General features: G+C 42.0%; 25 non-coding genes across 25 annotated transcripts; all 25 read right to left on the minus strand.

The window, feature by feature from the left end:
• Positions 1-1,200: 1,200 nt before the first annotated feature.
• trnan-guu (transfer RNA asparagine (anticodon GUU)) lies at positions 1,201-1,274 on the minus strand. Its single transcript has one exon. It is a non-coding gene; the product is annotated as a tRNA-Asn (tRNA).
• Positions 1,275-1,977: 703 nt separating this feature from the next.
• Positions 1,978-2,051, minus strand: trnan-guu (transfer RNA asparagine (anticodon GUU)). The gene has a single exon. It is a non-coding gene; the product is annotated as a tRNA-Asn (tRNA).
• Positions 2,052-2,588: 537 nt separating this feature from the next.
• Positions 2,589-2,662, minus strand: trnan-guu (transfer RNA asparagine (anticodon GUU)). The gene has a single exon. It is a non-coding gene; the product is annotated as a tRNA-Asn (tRNA).
• A 682-nt stretch (positions 2,663-3,344) lies between these two features.
• trnan-guu (transfer RNA asparagine (anticodon GUU)) lies at positions 3,345-3,418 on the minus strand. The gene has a single exon. It is a non-coding gene; the product is annotated as a tRNA-Asn (tRNA).
• Positions 3,419-5,861: 2,443 nt separating this feature from the next.
• On the minus strand, positions 5,862-5,935 carry trnan-guu (transfer RNA asparagine (anticodon GUU)). The gene has a single exon. It is a non-coding gene; the product is annotated as a tRNA-Asn (tRNA).
• A 703-nt stretch (positions 5,936-6,638) lies between these two features.
• trnan-guu (transfer RNA asparagine (anticodon GUU)) lies at positions 6,639-6,712 on the minus strand. The gene has a single exon. It is a non-coding gene; the product is annotated as a tRNA-Asn (tRNA).
• Positions 6,713-7,026: 314 nt separating this feature from the next.
• trnan-guu (transfer RNA asparagine (anticodon GUU)) lies at positions 7,027-7,100 on the minus strand. The gene has a single exon. It is a non-coding gene; the product is annotated as a tRNA-Asn (tRNA).
• A 703-nt stretch (positions 7,101-7,803) lies between these two features.
• On the minus strand, positions 7,804-7,877 carry trnan-guu (transfer RNA asparagine (anticodon GUU)). Its single transcript has one exon. It is a non-coding gene; the product is annotated as a tRNA-Asn (tRNA).
• A 314-nt stretch (positions 7,878-8,191) lies between these two features.
• trnak-cuu (transfer RNA lysine (anticodon CUU)) lies at positions 8,192-8,265 on the minus strand. The gene has a single exon. It is a non-coding gene; the product is annotated as a tRNA-Lys (tRNA).
• Positions 8,266-9,191: 926 nt separating this feature from the next.
• trnan-guu (transfer RNA asparagine (anticodon GUU)) lies at positions 9,192-9,265 on the minus strand. The gene has a single exon. It is a non-coding gene; the product is annotated as a tRNA-Asn (tRNA).
• Positions 9,266-9,579: 314 nt separating this feature from the next.
• On the minus strand, positions 9,580-9,653 carry trnan-guu (transfer RNA asparagine (anticodon GUU)). The gene has a single exon. It is a non-coding gene; the product is annotated as a tRNA-Asn (tRNA).
• A 314-nt stretch (positions 9,654-9,967) lies between these two features.
• Positions 9,968-10,041, minus strand: trnak-cuu (transfer RNA lysine (anticodon CUU)). Its single transcript has one exon. It is a non-coding gene; the product is annotated as a tRNA-Lys (tRNA).
• A 926-nt stretch (positions 10,042-10,967) lies between these two features.
• trnan-guu (transfer RNA asparagine (anticodon GUU)) lies at positions 10,968-11,041 on the minus strand. Its single transcript has one exon. It is a non-coding gene; the product is annotated as a tRNA-Asn (tRNA).
• Positions 11,042-13,908: 2,867 nt separating this feature from the next.
• On the minus strand, positions 13,909-13,982 carry trnan-guu (transfer RNA asparagine (anticodon GUU)). Its single transcript has one exon. It is a non-coding gene; the product is annotated as a tRNA-Asn (tRNA).
• A 1,147-nt stretch (positions 13,983-15,129) lies between these two features.
• Positions 15,130-15,203, minus strand: trnan-guu (transfer RNA asparagine (anticodon GUU)). Its single transcript has one exon. It is a non-coding gene; the product is annotated as a tRNA-Asn (tRNA).
• A 149-nt stretch (positions 15,204-15,352) lies between these two features.
• trnan-guu (transfer RNA asparagine (anticodon GUU)) lies at positions 15,353-15,426 on the minus strand. Its single transcript has one exon. It is a non-coding gene; the product is annotated as a tRNA-Asn (tRNA).
• A 537-nt stretch (positions 15,427-15,963) lies between these two features.
• On the minus strand, positions 15,964-16,037 carry trnan-guu (transfer RNA asparagine (anticodon GUU)). Its single transcript has one exon. It is a non-coding gene; the product is annotated as a tRNA-Asn (tRNA).
• A 1,091-nt stretch (positions 16,038-17,128) lies between these two features.
• On the minus strand, positions 17,129-17,202 carry trnan-guu (transfer RNA asparagine (anticodon GUU)). Its single transcript has one exon. It is a non-coding gene; the product is annotated as a tRNA-Asn (tRNA).
• Positions 17,203-18,349: 1,147 nt separating this feature from the next.
• trnan-guu (transfer RNA asparagine (anticodon GUU)) lies at positions 18,350-18,423 on the minus strand. The gene has a single exon. It is a non-coding gene; the product is annotated as a tRNA-Asn (tRNA).
• Positions 18,424-18,572: 149 nt separating this feature from the next.
• trnan-guu (transfer RNA asparagine (anticodon GUU)) lies at positions 18,573-18,646 on the minus strand. Its single transcript has one exon. It is a non-coding gene; the product is annotated as a tRNA-Asn (tRNA).
• Positions 18,647-19,183: 537 nt separating this feature from the next.
• Positions 19,184-19,257, minus strand: trnan-guu (transfer RNA asparagine (anticodon GUU)). The gene has a single exon. It is a non-coding gene; the product is annotated as a tRNA-Asn (tRNA).
• A 1,312-nt stretch (positions 19,258-20,569) lies between these two features.
• trnan-guu (transfer RNA asparagine (anticodon GUU)) lies at positions 20,570-20,643 on the minus strand. The gene has a single exon. It is a non-coding gene; the product is annotated as a tRNA-Asn (tRNA).
• Positions 20,644-20,792: 149 nt separating this feature from the next.
• trnan-guu (transfer RNA asparagine (anticodon GUU)) lies at positions 20,793-20,866 on the minus strand. The gene has a single exon. It is a non-coding gene; the product is annotated as a tRNA-Asn (tRNA).
• A 537-nt stretch (positions 20,867-21,403) lies between these two features.
• trnan-guu (transfer RNA asparagine (anticodon GUU)) lies at positions 21,404-21,477 on the minus strand. Its single transcript has one exon. It is a non-coding gene; the product is annotated as a tRNA-Asn (tRNA).
• A 1,091-nt stretch (positions 21,478-22,568) lies between these two features.
• Positions 22,569-22,642, minus strand: trnan-guu (transfer RNA asparagine (anticodon GUU)). Its single transcript has one exon. It is a non-coding gene; the product is annotated as a tRNA-Asn (tRNA).
• Between the last annotated feature and the right edge of the window lie 991 nt (positions 22,643-23,633).

Consider the following 23,633-nt stretch of genomic DNA (forward strand, 5'->3'; position numbering starts at 1 on the left):
AGCTTCTTAACGTGTCCTGCTGGATTTTTCTAATTAAAAATAGATAACTAAGGACTTCTTGAAAGAACAGGTGTGAAATGCTGTCTATTTCGCTGCCTTGTTGTTCCATGAGTTTCATCATGTTTTTCCAACCCTTCCCTATGTTCACAGAAAGAAGATTAGTTTTCAAGATCAAACTAACTATTCTATAAAAGCACATGCGTCCCTGGGTGGGCTTGAACCACCATCCTTTCGGTTAACAGCCGAACGCGCTAACCATTTGTGCCACAGAGACCCACTTCCTGTAATCTGATAGGGGCGTGGCCTAAAACAGCTACCCCGATTTATATGTATTTGTTTGATCTTGTTTTCCAACCCTTCCCTCTGTTCACAGAAAGAAGATTGGTTTTCAAGATCAGACTACCTATGTCATGAAAGCACATGCGTCCCTGGGTGGGCTTGAACCACCATCCTTTCGGTTAACAGCCGAATGCGCTAACCAATTGCGCCACAGAAAACCCTTACTTTTGTCTGATAGGGGAGTGGCCTAAGACAGCTACCCTGATTTATATGGATTTGTTTGATCTCGTTTTGCATATTGCATTTTCAAACAAAGCTTGTCAAAACAGAAGGCTATTAATGTCTCCTGCTGGCTTATTCTAATTAAAAATAGATAACTAAGGACTTCTTGAAAGAACAGGTGTATAATGCTGTCTATTTCGTTGCCTGCTTGCTCCATGAGTTTCACCATATGGCGTTCCAACCCTTCCCTATGTTCACAGAAAGAAGATTGGTTTTCAAGATCAAACTACCGCTTCTATAAAAGCAGATGCGTCCCTGGGTGGGCTTGAACCACCATCCTTTCAGTTAACAGCTGAACTCGCTAACCAATTGCCCCACAGAGACCCCCTTCCTGTAATCTGATAGGGGCGTGGCCTAAGACAGCTACCCCGATTTACATGGATTTGTTTGATCTGGTTTTGCATATTACATTTACAAATAAAGCTTGTCAATACACAGGGTTCTTAAAGTCTCCTGCTGGATTTTTCTAATTAAAAATAGATAACTAAGGACTTCTTGAAAGAACAGGTGTATAATGCTGTCTATTTCGTTGCCTGCTTGTTCCGTGAGTTTCATCATACAGTTTTCCAACCCTTCCCTCTGTTCACAGAAAGAAGATTGGTTTTCAAAATCAGACTACCTATGTCATGAAAGCACATGCGTCCCTGGGTGGGCTTGAACCACCATCCTTTCGGTTAACAGCCGAACGCGCTAACCAATTGCGCCACAGAGACGCCTTACTTTTGTCTGATAGGGGAGTGGCCTAAGACAGCTACCCCGATTTACATGGATTTGTTTGATCTGGTTTTGCATATTACATTTACAAATAAAGCTTGTCAATACACAGGGTTCTTAAAGTCTCCTGCTGGATTTTTCTAATTAAAAATAGATAACTAGGGACTTCTTGAAAGAACAGGTGTATAATGCTGTCTATTTCGTTGCCTGCTTGCTCCATGAGTTTCACCATATGGCGTTCCAACCCTTCCCTATGTTCACAGAAAGAAGATTGGTTTTCAAGATCAAACTACCGCTTCTATAAAAGCAGATGCGTCCCTGGGTGGGCTTGAACCACCATCCTTTCAGTTAACAGCTGAACTCGCTAACCAATTGCCCCACAGAGACCCCCTTCCTGTAATCTGATAGGGGCGTGGCCTAAGACAGCTACCCCAATTTATATGGATTTGTTTGATCTCGTTTTGCATATTGCATTTACAAATAAAGCTTGTCAATGCAGAAGCTTGTTAAAGTCTCCTACTGGATTTTTCTAATTAAAAATAGATAACTAAGGACTTCTTGAAAGAACAGGTGTAAAAGGCTGTCTATTTAGCTGCCTTGTTGTTCCATGAGTTTCATCATATGTTTTTCCAACCCTTCCCTATGTTCACAGAAAGAAGATTAGTTTTCAAGATCAAACTAACTATTCTATAAAAGCACATGCGTCCCTGGGTGGGCTTGAACCACCATCCTTTCGGTTAACAGCCGAACGCGCTAACCAATTGCGCCACAGAGACCCACTTCCTGTAATCTGATAGGGGCGTGACCTAAGACAGCTACCCCGATTTATATGTATTTGTTTGATCTTGTTTTCCAACCCTTCCCTCTGTTCACAGAAAGAAGATTGGTTTACAAGATCAGACTACCTATGTCATGAAAGCACATGCGTCCCTGGGTGGGCTTGAACCACCATCCTTTTGGTTAACAGCCGAACGCGCTAACCAATTGCGCCACAGAGACCCCTTACTTTTGTCTGATAGGGGAGTGGCCTAAGACAGCTACCCCGATTTATATGGATTTGTTTGATCTCGTTTTGCATATTGCATTTTCAATCAAAGCTTGTCAATACAGAAGCTTCTTAAAGTGTCCTGCTGGATTTTTCTAATTAAAAATAGATAACTAAGGTCTTCTTGAAAGAACAGGTGTGAAATGCTGTCTATTTCGCTGCCTTGTTGTTCCATGAGTTTCATCATATGTTTTTCCAACCCTTCCCTATGTTCACAGAAAGAAGATTAGTTTTCAAGATCAAACTAACTATTCTATAAAAGCACATGCGTCCCTGGGTGGGCTTGAACCACCATCCTTTCGGTTAACAGCCGAACGCGCTAACCAATTGCGCCACAGAGACCCACTTCCTGTAATCTGATAGGGGCGTGACCTAAGACAGCTACCCCGATTTATATGTATTTGTTTGATCTTGTTTTCCAACCCTTCCCTCTGTTCACAGAAAGAAGATTGGTTTACAAGATCAGACTACCTATGTCATGAAAGCACATGCGTCCCTGGGTGGGCTTGAACCACCATCCTTTTGGTTAACAGCCGAACGCGCTAACCAATTGCGCCACAGAGACCCCTTACTTTTGTCTGATAGGGGAGTGGCCTAAGACAGCTACCCCGATTTATATGGATTTGTTTGATCTCGTTTTGCATATTGCATTTTCAATCAAAGCTTGTCAATACAGAAGCTTCTTAAAGTGTCCTGCTGGATTTTTCTAATTAAAAATAGATAACTAAGGTCTTCTTGAAAGAACAGGTGTGAAATGCTGTCTATTTCGCTGCCTTGTTGTTCCATGAGTTTCATCATATGTTTTTCCAACCCTTCCCTATGTTCACAGAAAGAAGATTAGTTTTCAAGATCAGACTACCTATGTCATGAAAGCACATGCGTCCCTGGGTGGGCTTGAACCACCATCCTTTCGGTTAACAGCCGAACGCGTGAGTTTCATCATACAGTTTTCCAACCCTTCCCTCTGTTCACAGAAAGAAGATTGGTTTTCAAGATCAAACTAACTATTCTATAAAAGCACACGCGTCCCTGGGTGGGCTTGAACCACCATCCTTTCGGTTAACAGCCGAACACGCTAACCAATTGCGCCACAGAGACCCACTTCCTGTAATCTGATAGGGGCGTGGCCTAAGACAGCTACCCCGATTTATATGTATTTGTTTGATCTTGTTTTCCAACCCTTCCCTCTGTTCACAGAAAGAAGATTGGTTTGCAAGATCAAACTAACTATTCTATAAAAGCACACGCGTCCCTGGGTGGGCTTGAACCACCATCCTTTCGGTTAACAGCCGAACTCGCTAACCAATTGCGCCACAGAGACCCCTTACTTTTGTCTGATAGGGGAGTGGCCTAAGACAGCTACCCCGATTTACATGGATTTCTTTGATCTGGTTTTGCATATTACATTTACAAATAAAGCTTGTCAATACACAGGGTTCTTAAAGTCTCCTGCTGGATTTTTCTAATTAAAAATAGATAACTAAGGACTTCTTGTAAGAACAGGTGTGAAATGCTGTCTATTTCGCTGCCTTGTTGTTCCATGAGTTTCATCATATGTTTGAACCACCATCCTTTCAGTTAACAGCTGAACTCGCTAACCAATTGCCCCACAGAGACCCACTTCCTGTAATCTGATAGGGGCGTGGCCTAAGACAGCTACCCCGATTTATATGTATTTGTTTGATCTTGTTTTCCAACCCTTCCCTCTGTTCACAGAAAGAAGATTGGTTTGCAAGATCAGACTACCTATGTCATGAAAGCACATGCGTCCCTGGGTGGGCTTGAACCACCATCCTTTCGGTTAACAGCCGAACTCGCTAACCAATTGCCCCACAGAGACCCACTTCCTGTAATCTGATAGGGGCGTGGCCTAAGACAGCTACCCCGATTTATATGGATTTGTTTGATCTCGTTTGCAAATTGCATTTTAAATAAAAGCTTGTCAATACAGAAGCTTCTTAACGTGTCCTGCTGGATTTTTCTAATTAAAAATAGATAACTAAGGACTTCTTGAAAGAACAGGTGTGAAATGCTGTCTATTTCGCTGCCTTGTTGTTCCATGAGTTTCATCATGTTTTTCCAACCCTTCCCTATGTTCACAGAAAGAAGATTAGTTTTCAAGATCAAACTAACTATTCTATAAAAGCACATGCGTCCCTGGGTGGGCTTGAACCACCATCCTTTCGGTTAACAGCCGAACGCGCTAACCAATTGTGCCACAGAGATCCACTTCCTGTAATCTGATAGGGGCGTGGCCTAAAACAGCTACCCCGATTTATATGTATTTGTTTGATCTTGTTTTCCAACCCTTCCCTCTGTTCACAGAAAGAAGATTGGTTTTCAAGATCAGACTACCTATGTCATGAAAGCACATGCGTCCCTGGGTGGGCTTGAACCACCATCCTTTCGGTTAACAGCCGAATGCGCTAACCAATTGCGCCACAGAAAACCCTTACTTTTGTCTGATAGGGGAGTGGCCTAAGACAGCTACCCTGATTTATATGGATTTGTTTGATCTCGTTTTGCATATTGCATTTTCAAACAAAGCTTGTCAAAACAGAAGGCTATTAATGTCTCCTGCTGGCTTATTCTAATTAAAAATAGATAACTAAGGACTTCTTGAAAGAACAGGTGTATAATGCTGTCTATTTCGTTGCCTGCTTGCTCCATGAGTTTCACCATATGGCGTTCCAACCCTTCCCTATGTTCACAGAAAGAAGATTGGTTTTCAAGATCAAACTACCGCTTCTATAAAAGCAGATGCGTCCCTGGGTGGGCTTGAACCACCATCCTTTCAGTTAACAGCTGAACTCGCTAACCAATTGCCCCACAGAGACCCCCTTCCTGTAATCTGATAGGGGCGTGGCCTAAGACAGCTACCCCGATTTACATGGATTTGTTTGATCTGGTTTTGCATATTACATTTACAAATAAAGCTTGTCAATACACAGGGTTCTTAAAGTCTCCTGCTGGATTTTTCTAATTAAAAATAGATAACTAGGGACTTCTTGAAAGAACAGGTGTATAATGCTGTCTATTTCGTTGCCTGCTTGCTCCATGAGTTTCACCATATGGCGTTCCAACCCTTCCCTATGTTCACAGAAAGAAGATTGGTTTTCAAGATCAAACTACCGCTTCTATAAAAGCAGATGCGTCCCTGGGTGGGCTTGAACCACCATCCTTTCAGTTAACAGCTGAACTCGCTAACCAATTGCCCCACAGAGACCCCCTTCCTGTAATCTGATAGGGGCGTGGCCTAAGACAGCTACCCCGATTTATATGGATTTGTTTGATCTCGTTTTGCATATTGCATTTACAAATAAAGCTTGTCAATGCAGAAGCTTGTTAAAGTCTCCTACTGGATTTTTCTAATTAAAAATAGATAACTAAGGACTTCTTGAAAGAACAGGTGTATAATGCTGTCTATTTCGTTGCCTGCTTGTTCCGTGAGTTTCATCATACAGTTTTCCAACCCTTCCCTCTGTTCACAGAAAGAAGATTGGTTTTCAAAATCAGACTACCTATGTCATGAAAGCACATGCGTCCCTGGGTGGGCTTGAACCACCATCCTTTCGGTTAACAGCCGAACGCGCTAACCAATTGCGCCACAGAGACGCCTTACTTTTGTCTGATAGGGGAGTGGCCTAAGACAGCTACCCCGATTTACATGGATTTGTTTGATCTGGTTTTGCATATTACATTTACAAATAAAGCTTGTCAATACACAGGGTTCTTAAAGTCTCCTGCTGGATTTTTCTAATTAAAAATAGATAACTAGGGACTACTTGAAAGAACAGGTGTATAATGCTGTCTATTTCGTTGCCTGCTTGCTCCATGAGTTTCACCATATGGCGTTCCAACCCTTCCCTATGTTCACAGAAAGAAGATTGGTTTTCAAGATCAAACTACCGCTTCTATAAAAGCAGATGCGTCCCTGGGTGGGCTTGAACCACCATCCTTTCAGTTAACAGCTGAACTCGCTAACCAATTGCCCCACAGAGACCCCCTTCCTGTAATCTGATAGGGGCGTGGCATAAGACAGCTACCCCGATTTATATGGATTTGTTTGATCTCGTTTTGCATATTGCATTTACAAATAAAGCTTGTCAATGCAGAAGCTTGTTTAAGTCTCCTACTGGATTTTTCTAATTAAAAATAGATAACTAAGGACTTCTTGAAAGAACAGGTGTATAATGCTGTCTATTTCGTTGCCTGCTTGTTCCGTGAGTTTCATCATACAGTTTTCCAACCCTTCCCTCTGTTCACAGAAAGAAGATTGGTTTTCAAAATCAGACTACCTATGTCATGAAAGCACATGCGTCCCTGGGTGGGCTTGAACCACCATCCTTTCGGTTAACAGCCGAACGCGCTAACCAATTGCGCCACAGAGACCCCTTACTTTTGTCTGATAGGGGAGTGGCCTAAGACAGCTACCCCGATTTATATGGATTTGTTTGATCTCGTTTTGCATATTGCATTTTAAATCAAAGCTTGTCAATGCAGAAGCTTGTTTAAGTCTCCTACTGGATTTTTCTAATTAAAAATAGATAACTAAGGACTTCTTGAAAGAACAGGTGTATAATGCTGTCTATTTCGTTGCCTGCTTGTTCCGTGAGTTTCATCATACAGTTTTCCAACCCTTCCCTCTGTTCACAGAAAGAAGATTGGTTTTCAAAATCAGACTACCTATGTCATGAAAGCACATGCGTCCCTGGGTGGGCTTGAACCACCATCCTTTCGGTTAACAGCCGAACGCGCTAACCAATTGCGCCACAGAGACGCCTTACTTTTGTCTGATAGGGGAGTGGCCTAATACAGCTACCCCGATTTACATGGATTTGTTTGATCTGGTTTTGCATATTACATTTACAAATAAAGCTTGTCAATACACAGGGTTCTTAAAGTCTCCTGCTGGATTTTTCTAATTAAAAATAGATAACTAGGGACTACTTGAAAGAACAGGTGTATAATGCTGTCTATTTCGTTGCCTGCTTGCTCCATGAGTTTCACCATATGGCGTTCCAACCCTTCCCTATGTTCACAGAAAGAAGATTGGTTTTCAAGATCAAACTACCGCTTCTATAAAAGCAGATGCGTCCCTGGGTGGGCTTGAACCACCATCCTTTCAGTTAACAGCTGAACTCGCTAACCAATTGCCCCACAGAGACCCCCTTCCTGTAATCTGATAGGGGCGTGGCATAAGACAGCTACCCCGATTTATATGGATTTGTTTGATCTCGTTTTGCATATTGCATTTACAAATAAAGCTTGTCAATGCAGAAGCTTGTTTAAGTCTCCTACTGGATTTTTCTAATTAAAAATAGATAACTAAGGACTTCTTGAAAGAACAGGTGTATAATGCTGTCTATTTCGTTGCCTGCTTGTTCCGTGAGTTTCATCATACAGTTTTCCAACCCTTCCATCTGTTCACAGAAAGAAGATTGGTTTTCAAAATCAGACTACCTATGTCATGAAAGCACATGCGTCCCTGGGTGGGCTTGAACCACCATCCTTTCGGTTAACAGCCGAACGCGCTAACCAATTGCGCCACAGAGACCCCTTACTTTTGTCTGATAGGGGAGTGGCATAAGACAGCTACCCCGATTTATATGGATTTGTTTGATCTCGTTTTGCATATTGCATTTTAAATCAAAGCTTGTCAATACAGAAGCTTCTTAAAGTGTCCTGCTGGATTTTTCTAATTAAAAATAGATAACTAAGGACTTCTTGAAAGAACAGGTGTAAAATGCTGTCTATTTCGCTGCCTTGTTGTTCCATGAGTTTCATCATATGTTTTTCCAACCCTTCCCTATGTTCACAGAAAGAAGATTAGTTTTCAAGATCAAACTAACTATTCTATAAAAGCACACGCGTCCCTGGGTGGGCTTGAACCACCATCCTTTCGGTTAAGAGCCGAACACGCTTACCAATTGCGCCACAGAGACCCACTTCCTGTAATCTGATATGGGCGTGGCCTAAGACAGCTACCCCGATTTATATGTATTTGTTTGATCTTGTTTTCCAACCCTTCCCTCTGTTCACAGAAAGAAGATTGGTTTGCAAGATCAGACTACCTATGTCATGAAAGCAAATGCGTCCCTGGGTGGGCTTGAACCACCATCTTTTCGGTTAACAGCCGAACGCGCTAACCAATTGCGCCACAGAGACCCCTTACTTTTGTCTGATAGGGGAGTGGCCTAAGACAGCTACCCCGATTTACATGGATTTGTTTGATCTGGTTTTGCATATTACATTTACAAATAAAGCTTGTCAATACACAGGGTTCTTAAAGTCTCCTGCTGGATTTTTCTAATTAAAAATAGATAACTAAGGACTTCTTGAAAGAACAGGTGTGAAATGCTGTCTATTTCGCTGCCTTGTTGTTCCATGAGTTTCATCATATGTTTTTCCAACCCTTCCCTATGTTCACAGAAAGAAGATTGGTTTTCAAGATCAAACTACCGCTTCTATAAAAGCAGATGCGTCCCTGGGTGGGCTTGAACCACCATCCTTTCAGTTAACAGCTGAACTCGCTAACCAATTGCCCCACAGAGACCCACTTCCTGTAACCTGATAGGGGCGTGGCCTAAGACAGCTACCCCGATTTATATGGATTTGTTTGATCTCGTTTTGCATATTGCATTTACAAATAAAGCTTGTCAATGCAGAAGCTTGTTAAAGTCTCCTACTGGATTTTTCTAATTAAAAATAGATAACTAAGGACTTCTTGAAAGAACAGGTGTATAATGCTGTCTATTTCGTTGCCTGCTTGTTCCGTGAGTTTCATCATACAGTTTTCCAACCCTTCCCTCTGTTCACAGAAAGAAGATTGGTTTTCAAAATCAGACTACCTATGTCATGAAAGCACATGCGTCCCTGGGTGGGCTTGAACCACCATCCTTTCGGTTAACAGCCGAACGCGCTAACCAATTGCGCCACAGAGACCCCTTACTTTTGTCTGATAGGGGAGTGGCCTAAGACAGCTACCCCGATTTATATGGATTTGTTTGATCTCGTTTTGCATATTGCATTTTAAATCAAAGCTTGTCAATGCAGAAGCTTGTTTAAGTCTCCTACTGGATTTTTCTAATTAAAAATAGATAACTAAGGACTTCTTGAAAGAACAGGTGTATAATGCTGTCTATTTCGTTGCCTGCTTGTTCCGTGAGTTTCATCATACAGTTTTCCAACCCTTCCCTCTGTTCACAGAAAGAAGATTGGTTTTCAAAATCAGACTACCTATGTCATGAAAGCACATGCGTCCCTGGGTGGGCTTGAACCACCATCCTTTCGGTTAACAGCCGAACGCGCTAACCAATTGCGCCACAGAGACCCCTTACTTTTGTCTGATAGGGGAGTGGCATAAGACAGCTACCCCGATTTATATGGATTTGTTTGATCTCGTTTTGCATATTGCATTTTAAATCAAAGCTTGTCAATACAGAAGCTTCTTAAAGTGTCCTGCTGGATTTTTCTAATTAAAAATAGATAACTAAGGACTTCTTGAAAGAACAGGTGTAAAATGCTGTCTATTTCGCTGCCTTGTTGTTCCATGAGTTTCATCATATGTTTTTCCAACCCTTCCCTATGTTCACAGAAAGAAGATTAGTTTTCAAGATCAAACTAACTATTCTATAAAAGCACACGCGTCCCTGGGTGGGCTTGAACCACCATCCTTTCGGTTAAGAGCCGAACACGCTTACCAATTGCGCCACAGAGACCCACTTCCTGTAATCTGATATGGGCGTGGCCTAAGACAGCTACCCCGATTTATATGTATTTGTTTGATCTTGTTTTCCAACCCTTCCCTCTGTTCACAGAAAGAAGATTGGTTTGCAAGATCAGACTACCTATGTCATGAAAGCAAATGCGTCCCTGGGTGGGCTTGAACCACCATCTTTTCGGTTAACAGCCGAACGCGCTAACCAATTGCGCCACAGAGACCCCTTACTTTTGTCTGATAGGGGAGTGGCCTAAGACAGCTACCCCGATTTACATGGATTTGTTTGATCTGGTTTTGCATATTACATTTACAAATAAAGCTTGTCAATACACAGGGTTCTTAAAGTCTCCTGCTGGATTTTTCTAATTAAAAATAGATAACTAAGGACTTCTTGAAAGAACAGGTGTGAAATGCTGTCTATTTCGCTGCCTTGTTGTTCCATGAGTTTCATCATATGTTTTTCCAACCCTTCCCTATGTTCACAGAAAGAAGATTGGTTTTCAAGATCAAACTACCGCTTCTATAAAAGCAGATGCGTCCCTGGGTGGGCTTGAACCACCATCCTTTCAGTTAACAGCTGAACTCGCTAACCAATTGCCCCACAGAGACCCACTTCCTGTAACCTGATAGGGGCGTGGCCTAAGACAGCTACCCCGATTTATATGGATTTGTTTGATCTCGTTTTGCATATTGCATTTACAAATAAAGCTTGTCAATGCAGAAGCTTGTTAAAGTCTCCTACTGGATTTTTCTAATTAAAAATAGATAACTAAGGACTTCTTCAAAGAACAGGTGTATAATGCTGTCTATTTCGTTGCCTGCTTGTTCCGTGAGTTTCATCATACAGTTTTCCAACCCTTCCCTCTGTTCACAGAAAGAAGAATGGTTTTCAAAATCAGACTACTTATGTCATGAAAGCACATGCGTCCCTGGGTGGGCTTGAACCACCATCCTTTCGGTTAACAGCCGAACGCGCTAACCAATTGCGCCACAGAGACCCCTTACTTGTCTCGATAGGGGAGTGGCCTAAGACAGCTACCCCGATTTATATGGATTCGTTTGATCTCGTTTTGCAAATTGCATTTTAAATAAAAGCTTGTCAATACAGAAGCTTCTTAACGTGTCCTGCTGGATTTTTCTAATTAAAAATAGATAACTAAGGACTTCTTGAAAGAACAGGTGTGAAATGCTGTCTATTTCGCTGCCTTGTTGTTCCATGAGTTTCATCATATGTTTTTCCAACCCTTCCCTATGTTCACAGAAAGAAGATTAGTTTTCAAGATCAAACTAACTATTCTATAAAAGCACATGCGTCCCTGGGTGGGCTTGAACCACCATCCTTTCGGTTAACAGCCGAACGCGCTAACCAATTGTGCCACAGAGACCCACTTCCTGTAATCTGATAGGGGCGTGGCCTAAAACAGCTACCCCGATTTATATGTATTTGTTTGATCTTGTTTTCCAACCCTTCCCTCTGTTCACAGAAAGAAGATTGGTTTTCAAGATCAGACTACCTATGTCATGAAAGCACATGCGTCCCTGGGTGGGCTTGAACCACCATCCTTTCGGTTAACAGCCGAATGCGCTAACCAATTGCGCCACAGAAAACCCTTACTTTTGTCTGATAGGGGAGTGGCCTAAGACAGCTACCCTGATTTATATGGATTTGTTTGATCTCGTTTTGCATATTGCATTTTCAAACAAAGCTTGTCAAAACAGAAGGCTATTAATGTCTCCTGCTGGCTTATTCTAATTAAAAATAGATAACTAAGGACTTCTTGAAAGAACAGGTGTATAATGCTGTCTATTTCGTTGCCTGCTTGCTCCATGAGTTTCACCATATGGCGTTCCAACCCTTCCCTATGTTCACAGAAAGAAGATTGGTTTTCAAGATCAAACTACCGCTTCTATAAAAGCAGATGCGTCCCTGGGTGGGCTTGAACCACCATCCTTTCAGTTAACAGCTGAACTCGCTAACCAATTGCCCCACAGAGACCCCCTTCCTGTAATCTGATAGGGGCGTGGCCTAAGACAGCTACCCCGATTTACATGGATTTGTTTGATCTGGTTTTGCATATTACATTTACAAATAAAGCTTGTCAATACACAGGGTTCTTAAAGTCTCCTGCTGGATTTTTCTAATTAAAAATAGATAACTAGGGACTTCTTGAAAGAACAGGTGTATAATGCTGTCTATTTCGTTGCCTGCTTGCTCCATGAGTTTCACCATATGGCGTTCCAACCCTTCCCTATGTTCACAGAAAGAAGATTGGTTTTCAAGATCAAACTACCGCTTCTATAAAAGCAGATGCGTCCCTGGGTGGGCTTGAACCACCATCCTTTCAGTTAACAGCTGAACTCGCTAACCAATTGCCCCACAGAGACCCCCTTCCTGTAATCTGATAGGGGCGTGGCCTAAGACAGCTACCCCGATTTATATGGATTTGTTTGATCTCGTTTTGCATATTGCATTTACAAATAAAGCTTGTCAATGCAGAAGCTTGTTAAAGTCTCCTACTGGATTTTTCTAATTAAAAATAGATAACTAAGGACTTCTTGAAAGAACAGGTGTATAATGCTGTCTATTTCGTTGCCTGCTTGTTCCGTGAGTTTCATCATACAGTTTTCCAACCCTTCCCTCTGTTCACAGAAAGAAGATTGGTTTTCAAAATCAGACTACCTATGTCATGAAAGCACATGCGTCCCTGGGTGGGCTTGAACCACCATCCTTTCGGTTAACAGCCAAACGCGCTAACCAATTGCGCCAGAGAGACGCCTTACTTTTGTCTGATAGGGGAGTGGCCTAAGACAGCTACCCCGATTTACATGGATTTGTTTGATCTGGTTTTGCATATTACATTTACAAATAAAGCTTGTCAATACACAGGGTTCTTAAAGTCTCCTGCTGGATTTTTCTAATTAAAAATAGATAACTAGGGACTTCTTGAAAGAACAGGTGTATAATGCTGTCTATTTCGTTGCCTGCTTGCTCCATGAGTTTCACCATATGGCGTTCCAACCCTTCCCTATGTTCACAGAAAGAAGATTGGTTTTCAAGATCAAACTACCGCTTCTATAAAAGCAGATGCGTCCCTGGGTGGGCTTGAACCACCATCCTTTCAGTTAACAGCTGAACTCGCTAACCAATTGCCCCACAGAGACCCCCTTCCTGTAATCTGATAGGGGCGTGGCCTAAGACAGCTACCCCGATTTATATGGATTTGTTTGATCTCGTTTTGCATATTGCATTTACAAATAAAGCTTGTCAATGCAGAAGCTTGTTTAAGTCTCCTACTGGATTTTTCTAATTAAAAATAGATAACTAAGGACTTCTTGAAAGAACAGGTGTATAATGCTGTCTATTTCGTTGCCTGCTTGTTCCGTGAGTTTCATCATACAGTTTTCCAACCCTTCCCTCTGTTCACAGAAAGAAGAATGGTTTTCAAAATCAGACTACTTATGTCATGAAAGCACATGCGTCCATGGGTGGGCTTAAACCACCATCCTTTCGGTTAACAGCCGAACGCGCCAACCAATTGCGCCACAGAGACCCCTTACTTTTGTCTGATAGGGGAGTGGCCTAAGACAGCTACCCCGATTTATATGGATTCGTTTGATCTCGTTTTGCATATTGCATTTTAAATCAAAGCTTGTCAATACAGAAGCTTCTTAAAGTGTCCTGCTGGATTTTTCTAATTAAAAATAGATAACTAAGGACTTCTTGAAAGAATAGGTGTAAAATGCTGTCTATTTCGCTGCCTTGTTGTTCCATGAGTTTCATCATATGTTTTTCCAACCCTTCCCTATGTTCACAGAAAGAAGATTAGTTTTCAAGATCAAACTAACTATTCTATAAAAGCACACGCGTCCCTGGGTGGGCTTGAACCACCATCCTTTCGGTTAACAGCCGAACACGCTAACCAATTGCGCCACAGAGACCCACTTCCTGTAATCTGATAGGGGCGTGGCCTAAGACAGCTACCCCGATTTATATGTATTTGTTTGATCTTGTTTTCCAACCCTTCCCTCTGTTCACAGAAAGAAGATTGGTTTGCAAGATCAGACTACCTATGTCATGAAAGCACATGCGTCCCTGGGTGGGCTTGAACCACCATCCTTTCGGTTAACACCCGAACGCGCTAACCAATTGCGCCACAGAGACCCCTTACTTTTGTCTGATAGGGGAGTGGCCTAAGACAGCTACCCCGATTTACATGGATTTGTTTGATCTGGTTTTGCATATTACATTTACAAATAAAGCTTGTCAATACACAGTGTTCTTATAGTCTCCTGCTGGATTTTTCTAATTAAAAATAGATAACTAAGGACTTCTTGAAAGAACAGGTGTGAAATGCTGTCTATTTCGCTGCCTTGTTGTTCCATGAGTTTCATCATATGTTTTTCCAACCCTTCCCTATGTTCACAGAAAGAAGATTAGTTTTCAAGATCAAACTAACTATTCTATAAAAGAACACGCCTCCCTGGGTGGGCTTGAACCACCATCCTTTCGGTTAACAGCCGAACGCTCTCACCAATTGCGCCACAGAGACCCACTTCCTGTAATCTGATAGGGGCGTGGCCTAAGACAGCTACCCCGATTTATATGTATTTGTTTAATCTTGTTTTCCAACCCTTCCCTCTGTTCACAGAAAGAAGATTGGTTTGCAAGATCAGACTACCTATGTCATGAAAGCACATGCGTCCCTGGGTGGGCTTGAACCACCATCTTTTCGGTTAACAGCCAAACTCGCTAACCAATTGCGCCACAGAGACCCCTTACTTTTGTCTGATAGGGGCGTGGCCTAAGACAGCTACCCGATTTATATGGATTTGTTTGATCTCGTTTTGCATATTGCATTTTCAATCAAAGCTTGTCAATACAGAAGCTTCTTAAAGTGTCCTGCTGGATTTTTCTAATTAAAAATAGATAACTAAGGACTTCTTGAAAGAACAGGTGTGAAATGCTGTCTATTTTGCTGCCTTGTTATTCCATGAGTTTCATCATATGTTTTTCCAACCCTTCCCTATGTTCACAGAAAGAAGATTAGTTTTCAAGATCAAACTAACTATTCTATAAAAGCACACGCGTCCCTGGGTGGGCTTGAACCACCATCCTTTCGGTTAACAGCCGAACACGCTAACCAATTGCGCCACAGAGACCCACTTCCTGTAATCTGATAGGGGCGTGGCCTAAGACAGCTACCCCGATTTATATGTATTTGTTTAATCTTGTTTTCCAACCCTTCCCTCTGTTCACAGAAAGAAGATTGGTTTGCAAGATCAGACTACCTATGTCATGAAAGCACATGCGTCCCTGGGTGGGCTTGAACCACCATCCTTTCGGTTAACAGCCGAAAGCGCTAACCAATTGCGCCACAGAGACCCCTTACTTTTGTCTGATAGGGGCGTGGCCTAAGACAGCTACCCCGATTTATATGGATTTGTTTGATCTCGTTTTGCATATTGCATTTTCAATCAAAGCTTGTCAATACAGAAGCTTCTTAAAGTGTCCTGCTGGATTTTTCTAATTAAAAATAGATAACTAAGGACTTCTTGAAAGAACAGGTGTGAAATGCTGTCTATTTTGCTGCCTTGTTATTCCATGAGTTTCATCATATGTTTTTCCAACCCTTCCCTATGTTCACAGAAAGAAGATTAGTTTTCAAGATCAAACTAACTATTCTATAAAAGCACACGCGTCCCTGGGTGGGCTTGAACCACCATCCTTTCGGTTAACAGCCGAACACGCTATCCAATTGCGCCACAGAGACCCACTTCCTGTAATCTGATAGGGGCGTGGCCTAAGACAGCTACCCCGATTTATATGTATTTGTTTGATCTTGTTTTCCAACCCTTCCCTCTGTTCACAGAAAGAAGATTGGTTTTCAAGATCAGACTACCTATGTCATGAAAGCACATGCGTCCCTGGGTGGGCTTGAACCACCATCCTTTCGGTTAACAGCCGAACGCGCTAACCAATTGCGCCACAGAGACCTCCTTCCTTTAATCTGATAGGGGCTTGGCCTAAGACAGCTACCCCGATTTATATGGATTTGTTTGATCTCGTTTTGCATATTGCATTTACAAATAAAGCTTGTCAATGCAGAAGCTTGTTTAAAGTCTCCTACTGGATTTTTCTAATTAAAAATAGATAACTAAGGACTTCTTGAAAGAACAGGTGTATAATGCTGTCTATTTCGTTGCCTGCTTGTTCCGTGAGTTTCATCATACAGTTTTTCAACCCTTCCCTCTGTTCACAGAAAGCAGATTGGTTTTCAAAATCAGACTACCTATGTCATGAAAGCACATGCGTCCCTGGGTGGGCTTGAACCACCATCCTTTCGGTTAACAGCCAAACTCGCTAACCAATTGCGCCACAGAGACCCCTTACTTTTGTCTGATAGGGGAGTGGCCTAAGACAGCTACCCCGATTTATATGGATTTGTTTGATCTCTTTTTGCAATTGCATTTTAAATCAAACTTGTCAATAGAGAAGCTTCTTAAAGTGTCCTGCTGGATTTTTCTAATTAAAAATAGATAACTAAGGACTTCTTGAAAGAACAGGTGTAAAATGCTGTCTATTTCGCTGCCTTGTTGTTCCATGAGTTTCATCATATGTTTTTCCAACCCTTCCCTATGTTCACAGAAAGAAGATTAGTTTTCAAGATCAAACTAACTATTCAATAAAAGCACATGCGTCCCTGGGTGGGCTTGAACCACCATCCTTTCGGTTAACAGCCGAACGCGCTAACCAATTGCGTCACAGAGACCTCCTTCCTTTAATCTGATAGGGGCGTGGCCTAAGACAGCTAACCCAATTTATATGGATTTGTTTGATCTCGTTTTGCATATTGCATTTTTAATCAAAGCTTGTCAATACAGAAGCTTCTTAAAGTGTCCTGCTGGATTTTTCTAATTAAAAATAGATAACTAAGGACTTCTTGAAAGAACAGGTGTAAAAGGCTGTCTATTTCGCTGCCTTGTTGTTCCATGAGTTTCATCATATGTTTTTCCAACCCTTCCCTATGTTCACAGAAAGAAGATTAGTTTTCAAGATCAAACTAACTATTCTATAAAAGCACATGCGTCCCTGGGTGGGCTTGAACCACCATCCTTTCGGTTAACAGCCGAACGCGCTAACCAATTGCGCCACAGAGACCCACTTCCTGTAATCTGATAGGGGCGTGGCCTAAGACAGCTACCCCGATTTATATGTATTTGTTTGATCTTGTTTTCCAACCCTTCCCTCTGTTCACAGAAAGAAGATTGGTTTGCAAGATCAGACTACCTATGTCATGAAAGCACATGCGTCCCTGGGTGGGCTTGAACCACCATCCTTTCGGTTAACACCCGAACGCGCTAACCAATTGCGCCACAGAGACCCCTTACTTTTGTCTGATAGGGGAGTGGCCTAAGACAGCTACCCCGATTTACATGGATTTGTTTGATCTGGTTTTGCATATTACATTTACAAATAAAGCTTGTCAATACACAGTGTTCTTATAGTCTCCTGCTGGATTTTTCTAATTAAAAATAGATAACTAAGGACTTCTTGAAAGAACAGGTGTGAAATGCTGTCTATTTCGCTGCCTTGTTGTTCCATGAGTTTCATCATATGTTTTTCCAACCCTTCCCTATGTTCACAGAAAGAAGATTAGTTTTCAAGATCAAACTAACTATTCTATAAAAGAACACGCCTCCCTGGGTGGGCTTGAACCACCATCCTTTCGGTTAACAGCCGAACGCTCTAACCAATTGCGCCACAGAGACCCACTTCCTGTAATCTGATAGGGGCGTGGCCTAAGACAGCTACCCCGATTTATATGTATTTGTTTAATCTTGTTTTCCAACCCTTCCCTCTGTTCACAGAAAGAAGATTGGTTTGCAAGATCAGACTACCTATGTCATGAAAGCACATGCGTCCCTGGGTGGGCTTGAACCACCATCTTTTCGGTTAACAGCCAAACTCGCTAACCAATTGCGCCACAGAGACCCCTTACTTTTGTCTGATAGGGGCGTGGCCTAAGACAGCTACCCGATTTATATGGATTTGTTTGATCTCGTTTTGCATATTGCATTTTCAATCAAAGCTTGTCAATACAGAAGCTTCTTAAAGTGTCCTGCTGGATTTTTCTAATTAAAAATAGATAACTAAGGACTTCTTGAAAGAACAGGTGTGAAATGCTGTCTATTTTGCTGCCTTGTTATTCCATGAGTTTCATCATATGTTTTTCCAACCCTTCCCTATGTTCACAGAAAGAAGATTAGTTTTCAAGATCAAACTAACTATTCTATAAAAGCACACGCGTCCCTGGGTGGGCTTGAACCACCATCCTTTCGGTTAACAGCCGAACACGCTAACCAATTGCGCCACAGAGACCCACTTCCTGTAATCTGATAGGGGCGTGGCCTAAGACAGCTACCCCGATTTATATGTATTTGTTTAATCTTGTTTTCCAACCCTTCCCTCTGTTCACAGAAAGAAGATTGGTTTGCAAGATCAGACTACCTATGTCATGAAAGCACATGCGTCCCTGGGTGGGCTTGAACCACCATCCTTTCGGTTAACAGCCGAAAGCGCTAACCAATTGCGCCACAGAGACCCCTTACTTTTGTCTGATAGGGGCGTGGCCTAAGACAGCTACCCCGATTTATATGGATTTGTTTGATCTCGTTTTGCATATTGCATTTTCAATCAAAGCTTGTCAATACAGAAGCTTCTTAAAGTGTCCTGCTGGATTTTTCAAATTAAAAATAGATAACTAAGGACTTCTTGAAAGAACAGGTGTGAAATGCTGTCTATTTTGCTGCCTTGTTATTCCATGAGTTTCATCATATGTTTTTCCAACCCTTCCCTATGTTCACAGAAAGAAGATTAGTTTTCAAGATCAAACTAACTATTCTATAAAAGCACACGCGTCCCTGGGTGGGCTTGAACCACCATCCTTTCGGTTAACAGCCGAACACGCTATCCAATTGCGCCACAGAGACCCACTTCCTGTAATCTGATAGGGGCGTGGCCTAAGACAGCTACCCCGATTTATATGTATTTGTTTGATCTTGTTTTCCAACCCTTCCCTCTGTTCACAGAAAGAAGATTGGTTTTCAAGATCAGACTACCTATGTCATGAAAGCACATGCGTCCCTGGGTGGGCTTGAACCACCATCCTTTCGGTTAACAGCCGAACGCGCTAACCAATTGCGCCACAGAGACCTCCTTCCTTTAATCTGATAGGGGCTTGGCCTAAGACAGCTACCCCGATTTATATGGATTTGTTTGATCTCGTTTTGCATATTGCATTTACAAATAAAGCTTGTCAATGCAGAAGCTTGTTTAAAGTCTCCTACTGGATTTTTCTAATTAAAAATAGATAACTAAGGACTTCTTGAAAGAACAGGTGTATAATGCTGTCTATTTCGTTGCCTGCTTGTTCCGTGAGTTTCATCATACAGTTTTTCAACCCTTCCCTCTGTTCACAGAAAGCAGATTGGTTTTCAAAATCAGACTACCTATGTCATGAAAGCACATGCGTCCCTGGGTGGGCTTGAACCACCATCCTTTCGGTTAACAGCCAAACTCGCTAACCAATTGCGCCACAGAGACCCCTTACTTTTGTCTGATAGGGGAGTGGCCTAAGACAGCTACCCCGATTTATATGGATTTGTTTGATCTCTTTTTGCAATTGCATTTTAAATCAAACTTGTCAATAGAGAAGCTTCTTAAAGTGTCCTGCTGGATTTTTCTAATTAAAAATAGATAACTAAGGACTTCTTGAAAGAACAGGTGTAAAATGCTGTCTATTTCGCTGCCTTGTTGTTCCATGAGTTTCATCATATGTTTTTCCAACCCTTCCCTATGTTCACAGAAAGAAGATTAGTTTTCAAGATCAAACTAACTATTCTATAAAAGAACACGCCTCCCTGGGTGGGCTTGAACCACCATCCTTTCGGTTAACAGCCGAACGCTCTAACCAATTGCGCCACAGAGACCCACTTCCTGTAATCTGATAGGGGCGTGGCCTAAGACAGCTACCCCGATTTATATGTATTTGTTTAATCTTGTTTTCCAACCCTTCCCTCTGTTCACAGAAAGAAGATTGGTTTGCAAGATCAGACTACCTATGTCATGAAAGCACATGCGTCCCTGGGTGGGCTTGAACCACCATCTTTTCGGTTAACAGCCAAACTCGCTAACCAATTGCGCCACAGAGACCCCTTACTTTTGTCTGATAGGGGCGTGGCCTAAGACAGCTACCCGATTTATATGGATTTGTTTGATCTCGTTTTGCATATTGCATTTTCAATCAAAGCTTGTCAATACAGAAGCTTCTTAAAGTGTCCTGCTGGATTTTTCTAATTAAAAATAGATAACTAAGGACTTCTTGAAAGAACAGGTGTGAAATGCTGTCTATTTTGCTGCCTTGTTATTCCATGAGTTTCATCATATGTTTTTCCAACCCTTCCCTATGTTCACAGAAAGAAGATTAGTTTTCAAGATCAAACTAACTATTCTATAAAAGCACACGCGTCCCTGGGTGGGCTTGAACCACCATCCTTTCGGTTAACAGCCGAACACGCTAACCAATTGCGCCACAGAGACCCACTTCCTGTAATCTGATAGGGGCGTGGCCTAAGACAGCTACCCCGATTTATATGTATTTGTTTAATCTTGTTTTCCAACCCTTCCCTCTGTTCACAGAAAGAAGATTGGTTTGCAAGATCAGACTACCTATGTCATGAAAGCACATGCGTCCCTGGGTGGGCTTGAACCACCATCCTTTCGGTTAACAGCCGAAAGCGCTAACCAATTGCGCCACAGAGACCCCTTACTTTTGTCTGATAGGGGCGTGGCCTAAGACAGCTACCCCGATTTATATGGATTTGTTTGATCTCGTTTTGCATATTGCATTTTCAATCAAAGCTTGTCAATACAGAAGCTTCTTAAAGTGTCCTGCTGGATTTTTCAAATTAAAAATAGATAACTAAGGACTTCTTGAAAGAACAGGTGTGAAATGCTGTCTATTTTGCTGCCTTGTTATTCCATGAGTTTCATCATATGTTTTTCCAACCCTTCCCTATGTTCACAGAAAGAAGATTAGTTTTCAAGATCAAACTAACTATTCTATAAAAGCACACGCGTCCCTGGGTGGGCTTGAACCACCATCCTTTCGGTTAACAGCCGAACACGCTATCCAATTGCGCCACAGAGACCCACTTCCTGTAATCTGATAGGGGCGTGGCCTAAGACAGCTACCCCGATTTATATGTATTTGTTTGATCTTGTTTTCCAACCCTTCCCTCTGTTCACAGAAAGAAGATTGGTTTTCAAGATCAGACTACCTATGTCATGAAAGCACATGCGTCCCTGGGTGGGCTTGAACCACCATCCTTTCGGTTAACAGCCGAACGCGCTAACCAATTGCGCCACAGAGACCTCCTTCCTTTAATCTGATAGGGGCTTGGCCTAAGACAGCTACCCCGATTTATATGGATTTGTTTGATCTCGTTTTGCATATTGCATTTACAAATAAAGCTTGTCAATGCAGAAGCTTGTTTAAAGTCTCCTACTGGATTTTTCTAATTAAAAATAGATAACTAAGGACTTCTTGAAAGAACAGGTGTATAATGCTGTCTATTTCGTTGCCTGCTTGTTCCGTGAGTTTCATCATACAGTTTTTCAACCCTTCCCTCTGTTCACAGAAAGCAGATTGGTTTTCAAAATCAGACTACCTATGTCATGAAAGCACATGCGTCCCTGGGTGGGCTTGAACCACCATCCTTTCGGTTAACAGCCAAACTCGCTAACCAATTGCGCCACAGAGACCCCTTACTTTTGTCTGATAGGGGAGTGGCCTAAGACAGCTACCCCGATTTATATGGATTTGTTTGATCTCTTTTTGCAATTGCATTTTAAATCAAACTTGTCAATAGAGAAGCTTCTTAAAGTGTCCTGCTGGATTTTTCTAATTAAAAATAGATAACTAAGGACTTCTTGAAAGAACAGGTGTAAAATGCTGTCTATTTCGCTGCCTTGTTGTTCCATGAGTTTCATCATATGTTTTTCCAACCCTTCCCTATGTTCACAGAAAGAAGATTAGTTTTCAAGATCAAACTAACTATTCAATAAAAGCACATGCGTCCCTGGGTGGGCTTGAACCACCATCCTTTCGGTTAACAGCCGAACGCGCTAACCAATTGCGTCACAGAGACCTCCTTCCTTTAATCTGATAGGGGCGTGGCCTAAGACAGCTAACCCAATTTATATGGATTTGTTTGATCTCGTTTTGCATATTGCATTTTTAATCAAAGCTTGTCAATACAGAAGCTTCTTAAAGTGTCCTGCTGGATTTTTCTAATTAAAAATAGATAACTAAGGACTTCTTGAAAGAACAGGTGTAAAAGGCTGTCTATTTCGCTGCCTTGTTGTTCCATGAGTTTCATCATATGTTTTTCCAACCCTTCCCTATGTTCACAGAAAGAAGATTAGTTTTCAAGATCAAACTAACTATTCTATAAAAGCACATGCGTCCCTGGGTGGGCTTGAACCACCATCCTTTCGGTTAACAGCCGAACGCGCTAACCAATTGCGCCACAGAGACCCACTTCCTGTAATCTGATAGGGGCGTGGCCTAAGACAGCTACCCCGATTTATATGTATTTGTTTGATCTTGTTTTCCAACCCTTCCCTCTGTTCACAGAAAGAAGATTGGTTTGCAAGATCAGACTACCTATGTCATGAAAGCACATGCGTCCCTGGGTGGGCTTGAACCACCATCCTTTTGGTTAACAGCCGAACGCGCTAACCAATTGCGCCACAGAGACCCCTTACTTTTGTCTGATAGGGGCTTGGCCTAAGACAGCTACCCCGATTTATATGGATTTGTTTGATCTCGTTTTGCATATTGCATTTACAAATAAAGCTTGTCAATGCAGAAGCTTGTTTAAAGTCTCCTGCTGGATTTTTCTAATTAAAAATAGATAACTAAGGACTTCTTGAAAGAACAGGTGTGAAATGCTGTCTATTTCGCTGCCTTGTTGTTCCATGAGTTTCATCATATGTTTTTCCAACCCTTCCCTATGTTCACAGAAAGAAGATTGGTTTTCAAGATCAAACTACCGCTTCTATAAAAGCACATGCGTCCCTGGGTGGGCTTGAACCAACATCCTTTCGGTTAACAGCCGAACGCGCTAACCAATTGCGCCACAGAGACCCACTTCCTGTAATCTGATAGGGGCGTGGCCTAAGACAGCTACCCCGATTTATATGTATTTGTTTGATCTTGTTTTCCAACCATTCCCTCTGTATACAGAAAGAAGATTGGTTTGCAAGATCAGACTACCTATGTCATGAAAGCACATGCGTCCCTGGGTGGGCTTGAACCACCATCCTTTCGGTTAACAGCCGAACGTGCTAACCAATTGCGCCACAGATACCCCTTACTTTTGTCTGATAGGGGAGTGGCCTAAGACAGCTACCCCGATTTATATGGATTTGTTTGATCTCGTTTTGCATATTGCATTTTCAATCAAAGCTTGTCAATACAGAAGCTTCTTAAAGTGTCCTGCTGGATTTTTCTAATTAAAAATAGA

This window comes from Limanda limanda, chromosome 10, assembly GCF_963576545.1.
Source record: "Limanda limanda chromosome 10, fLimLim1.1, whole genome shotgun sequence".
NCBI classification, from domain to species: domain Eukaryota; kingdom Metazoa; phylum Chordata; class Actinopteri; order Pleuronectiformes; family Pleuronectidae; genus Limanda; species Limanda limanda.